This window comes from Pelodiscus sinensis, chromosome 3 (assembly GCF_052426305.1).
Source record: "Pelodiscus sinensis isolate ZL-2025 chromosome 3, ASM5242630v1, whole genome shotgun sequence".
Taxonomy (NCBI): domain Eukaryota; kingdom Metazoa; phylum Chordata; order Testudines; family Trionychidae; genus Pelodiscus; species Pelodiscus sinensis.
The window spans coordinates 177,201,534-177,212,786 of NC_143054.1; the positions used below are offsets into that span (position 1 = coordinate 177,201,534).

The 11,253-nt window shown below is 42.2% G+C and overlaps 1 protein-coding gene and 1 long non-coding RNA gene across 2 annotated transcripts in view; one reads left to right on the forward strand and one right to left on the reverse strand.

Moving 5' to 3' along the window:
* Positions 1 to 11,253, reverse strand: part of ASB3 (ankyrin repeat and SOCS box containing 3) — a 116,442-nt gene that overhangs the window by 104,906 nt on the left and 283 nt on the right. Inside the window, exon 2 of the mRNA XM_014573102.4 lies at positions 10,595 to 10,662. The gene's annotated coding sequence lies outside the window, so the exon portion shown is untranslated. The remainder of the gene's footprint in view (positions 1 to 10,594; positions 10,663 to 11,253) is intronic.
* LOC142828059 (uncharacterized) lies at positions 5,134 to 6,967 on the forward strand. The gene is made up of 3 exons (XR_016349271.1): positions 5,134 to 5,283; positions 5,443 to 5,527; positions 6,810 to 6,967. It is a non-coding gene; the product is annotated as an uncharacterized LOC142828059 (long non-coding RNA).

Genomic DNA, 11,253 nt, shown 5'->3' on the forward strand with positions numbered 1-11,253 from the left:
TCCTAGTGTTGTATGGAGGACGCCTAAAATAAAAGGTGCTATACAAATGATTTTTGTAAAAATTCAAATAAGCATAAGAACAGTACTGATAACAGAACTCATCTTTATTTGTGCTGCAAACTGAAGTAAAGCTAGAAGGCAGCCTGTTACAAACAAAAAACAGGACTGTGTAGCACTTTAAAGACTAACAAGATGGTTTAATAGGTGATGAGCTTTCGTGGACCACACCCACTTCCTCAGATCAAATAGTGGAAGAAAATTGTCTCAACCATATATACCAAAGGATACAAATAAAAAAAATGAACACATGAAAAGGACAAATCAAATTTCAGAACAGAAGGGGGATGGAGGAGGGGGAGGTAAATGTCTGTGAGCTAGTGATATTAGAGGTGATAATTGGGGAAGCTATCTTTGTAATGGGTAAGATAATTAGCATCTTTATTCAAATTTGAGTGTAAAGTGTCGAATTTAAGTATGAATGACAGTTCAGAGGATTCTCTTCGAAGTGAAGTCTTAAAAGGTCTTTGAAGCAGGATGCAGGTAATCAAGTCATTGAGACAATGTCCTTTCTGGTTGAAATGGCAAGAAACTGTTTTTTCTTTGTGATCCTGTCTGGTATCTGTTTTGTGGGCATTGATCCTTTGGCGAAGTGTGAGAGACGTTTGTCCAATGTACATAGCAGATGGACACTTTCGGCACATGACTGCATAAATTATATTTCTGGATGCGCAGGAATATGTGTTCTTGATCTTATAACTCACTTGGTTGGGTCCAATAATGGTATCAGCAGAGTGAATACGTGGACAAAGCTGGCAACGGGGTTTGTTTCAAGGAAGGTACCAGGGTTGGTATTAGTGTGGTATGTCCTGAGGTTGTTGGTAAGAATCATCTTGAAGTTAGGTGGTTGTCTATAGGAGACTATGGGTCTGTCTCCCAGAGCGTCTTGGACTTCAGTATCCTGTTCCAGTATAGGCTGTAGTTTATTGATAATGTGTTGATAAAGCTGCACCAGACTAACACGGCTACATTTCTACCACTGTTATAAAGAAGTGAGCCTTTTCTATTCCTGAAATTCTTTACATCCAGGGGAACATTTTTAGTGATCTTGTTAAAGACAGTTATTAAAATGTATAATTACAGCAACAACATGACTATGCAATCTAAATCTTTAACTTGAAACTGCAATATAATATTTTTTTCATACCCTTATTAACTCTTAACAGAGAGGTACCTCACATCTACCTTTGTTGGTATCTAATGTAAACCAGAAACTTTTACAAGTAAACTATAGCAATTTGTCTGCTTGTTATGAGAAAATATGAAAAAGCAGGGAAGATCTGAAGTTATGAGATTCTTTGTACTTCCCTAATAACTAATTCATTTTCTTGCTTTCGTCTTTCAACTTCTTCTCTGCCTCACATTTCCAGGAGATGAACAAGAAACAAAGCAAGTGAGCAACTAAAGGTATGTCTACACTGAATTCTGTTTCGAGAGAGGAATGCAAATGCAGCCGAGCGAAACTGCAAATGAAGTGCGGATTTGAATTTCTCATGCTTCATTTGCATAATCGCATCTGGCTGCTATTTCGAAATACCCTATTTCGAAATTTAAAAATGCCATGTAGATGCAGTTATTTTGAAAGAAACCCCTTCTTTCGAAATAACCATTAAACCTCATTTTTTAAGAAGCGTTATTTCAAAAAAAGGGGGTTCTTTCAAAATAACCGCATCTATATGGCATGTTTTATCTCGAAATAGGGCATTTCGAAATAGCAGCCGGACGCAATTATGCAAATGAAGCACGGGAAATTCAAATCCGTGCTTCATTTTCAATTTCGCTCGGCTGCATTTTCATTCCCCTCTCGAAACAGGAATTCGGTGTAGACATACAAAATAAGTGAGCAACTAAAGGTATCTGCTTTGCATTCCTCTCTTGAAAGACGAAAGCAATGTAGACATACCCTAACTGAAGAGATAGTGAAGTCATTAGGACAGTGTTTCTCAAACTGTGGGTCACGACCCCAAGCGGGGGGTTGCAGCTAGATTCAGTTTTTCACTTGCGATCCCTCTCTCCTGGGTCTTGAAGAGTAGCAGGGAAGCAGAAAGCAGCCGCCGGCAGGTCGCGCAGTGTGGCCGGGGCTGCGGAACTCCAGGAGCACGGCTCAGCTGCAGCAGGAGGTAAGGTGGCAGGAGAGTTGCACCAGCGCGGACACACAAGGGGCCAGCTGGGGCATGGTTGCCGGGCGACCAAATGCTTCCCCAGCAGGGAGAGAGTGGGCTTCCTCAGGCAGCAGGCTGGGGGACTGAGTTGAGGCAGAGGACCCAGAGGTAAATAAGGACACATGGGGTCAGAGGAGGAGGCAGAGGAGAGAGAGAGAAGGAACCAAAGGGATGCGGAGCAGAAAAGAAGCACAGAGGAGAAAGACAGGGGATGGAGCCTACAGGGGGGATGGGCATTGAGGACTGCAAATTCCTTGAAGGAACCCCAGGAGGGCAAGGAGTCTGGTGAGAAGGGGGGAGGAAGCGACCTAGGGCAGTGGGGGGAGGATGTCACACACATTGATTTAGCTTTAGGATCTTCCATTTACTTGATCACACAGCCTACAATACAGGAGTACAACCCCCTCCCAAATGTAGTAGGAATTATTTACATTAACCATTGTCATTAGCTGTATAATCATAAAACCTTGGACAGTTGTGGGCATCCTCCAGTCTCAGGCCACCTGTGGTGCTTCAGCGTTCTATACGCAGCATACAAGACATTTTGTTGTGCCTGAGCAATGGTAAAGATTGCCAGATTCTGCTGTTTTCCATCAGTGTCATTTTTTTCATACTGATATTACTAAAGTGACACGCATACAAAGCAATGACACTTGAAGTGAGATGCAATGCTGATTGCAGTAGGGATGTTAATGATTAAGTGGTTGGGGCTGGAGCAAACACCTGCCCATCACAGGGAGGGATGCTGCTTCAGCTCCACGGGCCCCAGACAGAGCAGCCCTCATCCACAGCTATCTGGGCCAGGCCAGGATGTGCAGGGGGTAGGAAAGGAGGGAACACTCCAGCCCAGTCGGAGCAGCCCCCCATCTACAGCAGGCCCAACCTGCATCTAATTAAAGCACTGCTAGGGTATGTCTACACTACCACCCTAGTTCAAACTAGGGTGGTAGTGTAGGCAACTGGAGTTGCAAATGAAGCCCGGGATTTGAATTTCCCGGGCTTCATTTGCATAAAGCCGGGTGCCACCATTTTTAAATGTCCGCTAGTGCAGACTCCGTGCCGCGTGTAGCCACGCGGCGCGGACATTTAAAAATGGCGGCGCCCGGCTTTATGCAAATGAAGCCCGGGAAATTCAAATCCCAGGCTTCATTTGCAACTCCGGTTGCCTACATTACCACCCTAGTTTGAACTAGGGTGGTAGTGTAGACATACCCCCACAGATCAATCGGCACACTCTGCAAATTCTAAGTACACAAGCGCACTTAGCAAAACTAAAATCTATCCCAGGAGATCATCTTAGGATCTTGTAGTCCATTGAAATGAAGGAAGGCAGCCCACTCACTGGTCTAGGGTGCCCAATGCTGACCTAGGAACCACATCTCAGACCATGACCCTACTGTGCTTGAAGCCACTATGCAAATGCAGAATAAAAAAAAGCAGCACCTGCCACAAAGAGGAAATAGATGCTAGGAAACAGTGAGATAATACTGATCATATGATAGCTGATGTTCTCAAAACACCAGTGGCCTAAGCATTGTCAAGTTTTTTGTAAGAATCATGGCAAAGTTTAAGGGAGAAGGGGAGGAGTGAAGGAGAAAAATCAAGAGGTTTGGCAAATGTTTGTAAGGTGTTCCTCTCATGCAAGGTGTAGTACATGAGAAAACATAAAGATGCTTGTTTGAAAATTTAACAAGCGGGCAATGGAGGATGTCATCATGGGCAACTGGAGGCAGGAGTCAAGTTCTTATTACTGAATGAGAGAGACTAGGTAGGCTGTGAAGCACCTAAAAAGAGAAGCCAAATTGTATAGTTTGGTGCAACAGAGAAGAACGAACTGATAAAGGGATGCAAAAAGAGAGCTGACTTAGTCAAAGTGACAGGCTAGGAAAATGATCTTTGCCAAAGCGTTCTGAATGGATGTGAAGAGGGCAAGACTGCATTTGTCAATGCCAAAGAAAAATAGATAGCTGTAATTGAGATGCAAGATGGTGAGAACCCAGACAAGAATTTTAGTTGAATGGAGGACAAAATAAGGTTGTATCTTAGAGATGCAATGCAAAAAGAATCCGTAAGACTTGTATATCAGCTGGGTAGGAGGACCCACAGAGATATCCTGGTTGAAGATGTCTCCCAAGTTGCAAGCATGAGTGACAGGCAGGCTGGTGGAGTTCAGGAAGGGCTTGTGGGGAGGTGAGGGTGGGAGATTAAGAGCTACATTGATCATGAGCTAACAACGTCCAAGAGATAGAGGGCCAGGCTGAGACTTTAGCTTGGACAGAAGCTGACAAGTCTGGAACAGATAGATTGGTACAACTACTATTTCTGTGCAGAGATGAATTTGTGTTTGCAGGTGAAGTTAACACACCTGCCTCCCCCCCCCCCCCCCCCCCAAAAAAAAAAAATTGGAGGGAGAAGAGATGGGGACCAAGAACCAGAGCTATGTGGAAAGAAGAGGAAGAATCCCTGAACATATATAATGAAAGAGCAATCAAAGTAGCCCTTGGAATTTTTTTTTTTTAAACACACATAGAAAACTAGATCTTCACTCGTCATTTAGGCTAAGGGCATTCTGCAAGAGCCAATTCCTGCAACTGGGAAGATCAAATTTAATTTAAGGGCAAAAATGAAAAATGTCTGGAAAGCAGTAGTAGTTCATCAGCTATGGGGAGGGAGGAGAAAGAGTATTTACAAAAACTTCAGTGCCCATGTATCCTTTTCTCAACTCTTCCCATATTCTCATTTTTACTCCCTGTATTTTCTCCTATTATAAGCATATAGAAAGGCTCCTGCTAGTTAGAAGCTGACAATCTGATGAAGATCTGTTTTAGGCAAGGTTGACTAACAATCTAGTTTTCCCATGCAGAAGAATGTGTTACATATTATTTAAGCAGCCAAAAGAATTCAGAAAAGAGATGCAACAAAATTAGCGTACTAACACACATTTTTCTCGTTAAAAGCATAGAACTATGCTCTAGAAGAGTTGTAACACGGCAACCAGTTTAGAACTCTTGGCATAGGTCTCCTACGATCAATCCTACAGATGTACACTTCAAATCTGAACAAAGTAGGTTGTTTGCCATTGCAAATATATTACATTTGAAAAAGTTCACCTGAAATATGAAAGATGTATGAGACTCATACACTTTACTTAAAATAGCCTGAACAATTTACTGTCTGTGTTTAATTCTGATCTAAAGTGTTCCTTACTATTTACCTTTAAAAGCTGGAGCATCTCAGACCAAACATGGCCACAACTTACCGTCTTCCAGTGCCAATAATTGAGAACACATGGGTCCTATGATTTACAGGTACCTTTTTTGCTGTTGTATATATTTTGCTTTCTGTTAGTACCACTCCAACTCATGTGATGAAGTGGGTTTTACCCACAAAAGCTCATGATTCAGTATATTTTTGTTAGACTCTAAGGTGCCACAGTACTACATGGTGTTATCCAGTACATCACATCATCGGTTTACAGGAAACCACCGCCTTACAAAAATGGTCATAAGTGCGGGGAGTCACAACTCAGGCCATTGTAAGTGCAGAAGGGGCTGAAAACCCCCGACTTACATCCTCGTCCCGCATTAACAATGGCACACGGCATCTATCGTAAATGTGGGTTTGAGTTACGATGCCCCCGACAGGGGCCGCCTGTAACGAATTAAGATCTGCATCCCCAATTCCTCCAACTCCATGAAGCCTCCAAACATCCATTTCTTAGCCCACTATGTCAGTTCTTCACCAGAAGTTATGTGGCTGGATGCAAGCTAGGGATATGAATGACTAGTTGACTATCTGACAAGCAAATGCTTATCAGATAGCCGACACAAACAGCTAGTTGCTTCCCCACCCTTGCTGCCTCTATCAAAAAGAGGCGGCGGGGGGGAGGGGAGGGGAGAGAAGGGGAAGAGGTACTTCAAATGCTGCGTGCATCCTGGGACCAGCTGGGGGCTTCACACAGCATTTCAAAGCGGCAGCACCATGTGGAGCCCGGAGTCGGCTGGGGACTCTCCTGCTGACCATGGGCTCCATGCAAAGCTGCCACTTTGAAACGCTGTGTGGAGCCTGACGCCGGGTTCCCCGCAGTGTTTTAAAGCAGCAGTGCCACATGGACCACAGGGTCAGCTGGGGACTCTGGGAGCTGCATGCAGCGTTTCAAAGCGGCAGCACCACATAGAGCCCATGGTCTGCCACTTTGAAACACCGCATGCAGCACAGGCCCAGCTGGGGACGCCCCTGCTGGCCCCAGGCTTCATACGGCACTGCCACTTGGAAACACCATGGGGAGGACAGGACCAGCGAGGGACTGCTTGAGTCCCTGCTTTGGCCCCATGCTTCCTGCAGTGCTTTCGCCTATGAAGTGTAGCAACAGCCCTCAGGCTGTTGTTATACTTCAAAGTCAGAGGCACTCTTATTGACTAATTGAACAGTCATTGCATTGACTATTCGATTACCCAATTAATCTAAATTTAACATCCCTAATATAGGCTCCACTCAAGGGAAAGCAGAAGAGAGGCTGAAAAATTAAATGCAGCAGCTCCCCCAACAGGACTGTTTGCCTAATGCTTTCTGTTTTGTCCGATGATGCAGGTGAATGCTCACATGACTGGACATTTCACTCACAGTGCTGCAGGGTTCCAGATATGTGAACAGAACACTGAGCCACTTGTGGGATCCTACAACACCGGAGCCACAAGACAGGATTGTCAAAACTTTTTAGAGTAACAGATTGTGAAGAACCCAAGACGCTCAACTATCTCAGCTCCTAAAATTGTGACACAGTAATTATGATTTCCTGACTTACATTTCAGAAATGCATATTTTGTTCTGTATGAATTATCAGGACTTAAATAAACAATTTAAAAATAAGTGAATGTAGATGAGCAACAGAAACAAAATTTCAAAACAGGTAGAAGATATACACAAAAACATATACACAATTATGCCTAGAAATGTAGGTATACAATTAGAGAAATTTGCACATGCAAATTAAGTAAATACAAAATAATGTATTTGGATACCCTGTTGTTGAAAAGGAAGTGTATGTGTCTATAAATTTTTAGTCTTTTTGGTGATGTAACCATTAAATAGTCATTGTAAATGTTTCTAATACATTTTCAAAGTTCACTTAGAATGACTGGAAAATTATTGTCAACTCCCATTTATGAAAGATAAAACTCAACTGCATCTGTCTTTCCCTCAAGAGAATCAAATGCTACAAAATAATTATATTTGTTAATTGAACATCCAATAGCTAATTTCTTAATTTGAGGAGTCTACCTGACTTCCTTTCTCATCCTCCTTTGTCTGTTATTTTATTGGGTTAAATTGATTATGCTCATCTTGAATCTAAACACTGGCCCTTACTATACTAATTTGGGGGTTCTTAATGCTGTTTCCTTTTCAGTGTAATTCTCATCAAATTCACTTTGAGTTAGCCTCTTACTTGAAGACTTCATGCTCATATACTCACAAATGCTGCTCAGCTCTAAGGGTGTAGTTAAAGTAACTGAAGTAAACATAGTTAAGTGAGATAAATGTGCTTATACCATTATTTTCCTTCTCATAAGAAAATACACTTTAAACTATACTGGTATAAGGCACCTCTGTAACACTTTGTGTTCATACATAATTATTTCAGTAAAAATTCACATCTGTATCTGAAATATTTATGTAAGTATAACAACTTTCAAGTTTAGACTAGAACTAGCTGCTAATGAGATATAAAATGTTACAATTAACATGGGAAAACATTTTTTCACTTACTTTGCACTAGTTTTCACCAGCCCCTGCTGGTTAACCTTCACTGCTAAGCCTCACCCTTAACCAAAGGTCCATCTAGCCCAAGATCCGGTCTGCCAACAATGGCCAATGCCAGATGCTCCAGAGGGAATGAAAAGAATAAGTAATCATAAAGCGAGCCATTCCCTGTTTCTGACTAACAGAAGCTAGGGACATCATTCCTACCCATTTTGGCTAACAGTCATTGATGGACCTATCCTCTATGCATTTATCTAGTTCTTTTTTTAACCTTCTTAAAGTCCTAGTCTTCATAACATCCTCTGGCAAGGAGTTCCACAGATTGTGCACTGTGTGAAGGAATACTTCCTTACGTTTGTTTTAAACCTGCTACTTATTCATTTTATGTAATGACTCCTAGTTCTTGTGTTATGGGAATAAGTAAATAACTTTTCCTAATTTATTTTCTCAACCCCAGTCATGATTTTATGGACCTCTATCTTATCCCCCCATAGCCTCCTCTTTTCTAAGGTAAAAGTCTTATTAATCTCTCCTCATATGGCAGCTGTTTCAAACCCTTGTTGCCCTTTTCTGAACTTTTCAATGCCAAGAAACCTTTTTTGAGATCACGTGACCACATCTGCATGCAATATTTATATTGAAGCAATATTCTGTCTTATTCTCTCTCCCTTTCTTAACATAGTTTGCTTTTAACTACTGCTGAACATTGAGTTTTTAGAGAACTATCCACAATGACTCCAAAATCTCTCTCGAGTGGTAATAACTAATTTAGTCCCCATAATTTTATGTGTATAGTTGGGATTATGTTTTCCAATATGCCTTACTTTGCATTTATCAACATTCAAATTCATTTGCCTCTTTGATATTTGCCACTTTGTTGCCCAGTCACCTAGTTTTGTGAGATCTTTTTGAAGTTCTTCATACTTAACTATCTTGAATAGTTTATTAAATCCTCAAATTTTGTCACCTCACTGTTTATCCCGTTCTCCAGATCATTTACGAACATGTTGAATAGGGTTGGTCCCAGTATAAACCCCTACAGGGTCGTTACCTCTCTCTGTTCTCAAAACCTACCATTTATTCTGACCCTTTGTTTCCTATCTTTTAACCAGTTATCCCATGAGAGTGCCTTCCCTTTTTTTCCCCAGGAAATGGGAGCTGCAGGAAGGGGTGTCCCAATTAGAGCAGCTTCCCACAGATCCTATTGGCCAGGAATGTCCAACCTGTGGACGCGTTGATAAATAAAGCATCTTTAACCCCGGTGAACCACATTCAGTCCATGGGGCCACTTACTGCCCACCCCTACTCCAGGGAAAAGATTCTCTCTTTTCTAGTATCTAGGATAACAGTGCTCCTATTCTGACTGGAGCCTCTGAGTGATACCATCATATTTAGTGCTAACAACTACAGTATAATAGAAAATGAAGATACAGATTAACTCTTAAAAATTCTGTATCCTTGTAAATATCCCATGTAATAAAGGGAGAAAAATACTAAACACTACAGCAAGAGTTAAGCTTGCATATGTGTATCCATTTTAGATCTGTTTCCAAGTGCCTACAAAATGTCCTTAAAAAGTTTCAGTTTGGAAGCTTGAAATTGTCCATGTCTGGTCTCCATGTCAAGAAGTGCCTTGTAATGCTGAAATTCTGCTTGCAACAACAGATCCATTACTGAACACTATTGGAGACCAGAGTCTACCTAAAGAAAGAACATAAAATCTTGTTTTCCACATTCCCTAATCTTGCCATTATATTAACTTCGTTATAAAGCAACTTTCAAAGTGGGTGGCTGCATAGGTCAGTGGAGTGGGAGGAAGCAGTAATCAGCAATGCAGACAGGCTTCAGTCTCCATCGCTGTTCAATGGCAAGTGTGTAATGACCCAGAACAATACATGCTATGGTGTTGCATCAAACAGGAAATACTGAAAAAGTCTGCATATTGTATTTCAGAGAGGGAGAAGGGGAACAGTAAATGTGCAGTTCATTAGAAGCATGCCAAGTACTCCTAAACATATTTATTTGCGGTAGCAGGTGCACATCAATAAATATTTAATTTTAGGTTTTTTTAAATAAATGTATTACTACTGCACAAGTCTGTAAAGATAATGACCTGATAAAACCTACCTAATTAAAACATCACAGGTCTCAGAAAGTAAAGCTTAACCGGTATTTACCATACAATATTCATATATTCAAAAACAACACTTTTTAAAAGGTATCAGTGTTACATGATAACCATTTTCGTAAAACACACTTCTATCCCTGCAGAATAATATAATTGAATACTTTACAGTGTATTTATAAAGCCATCACAATAGCACCTGAACACCTAATTTTGATATCATGTTGATAAGTAACAAAACTGACATTGTGATGAACCCATCCATTTTACATTCAAGTAATACTCTGGGTAAGACCCACTGTTTGGTCAATAAACAGTATTACTAAACATATTTATTGAGGTAATACCTTGGGGACAAAAAGGGCAGCCCCACTGTGCTAAGGAGTACTCTAATAAAAGAAGAGTTCCACCAATAGTCCATTTTTGAGCACAGGACCTGAAAACAACTTCTATTATCCCTTTCGCAGCTTAAGTAAAACGGAGTACCTACCTGTTGTGACACTAGTCTTCCTTAATAACACAGGCCACTTCCACAAACAGTGAGTCCCTGGGATTTACCTGTAACAAATTGGCAGTAAAAAGTTTGTTAATTTGTTTCACTACATTTGCTTAAGATGTGTCTTCTATGAAGAGCTGAAAATCGCCAACTAGCACGAAGGTCGATCGGTCGCGCACACACACACACACACTCTCACTCTCTCACTCTCTCTCTCTCCCTCCCTCCAACAAATCTTGTGAAGTGCGGGGAGCCCTGGACTCCCACTCACTTCACTGGAGAAGAGGACATGCAGCATCTTTCAGCCAAAAGACAACTCTCACTACCTCTGTGTGCCAGAGAAGTTACACTTGCAACGCAACCAATGGGAGGGCCGCTAATAGACCAGGGGGAGACAATCTAGCCGCACCCCGAGCCAGCCGAGGGGCTCTTGTGCCCAGAGGCAGGAGTATTTCCGAAGATCACCAGGGAAGTGACACTGAACCACGCCCCGGGACCTCCCAGCCTGCGAACTGCCAGGCAGCAGCGAGCCGTGCCCAGGCAGGGAGCGAGCGAGCGAGGGGCCGCGCCGCACCCCCGAGCCACCTGACTGCGAGGCAAAGCCACCTGCCAAGAGCGGGCTCGCTGCCGGCGCACGGGACGGGCTCGGGCTC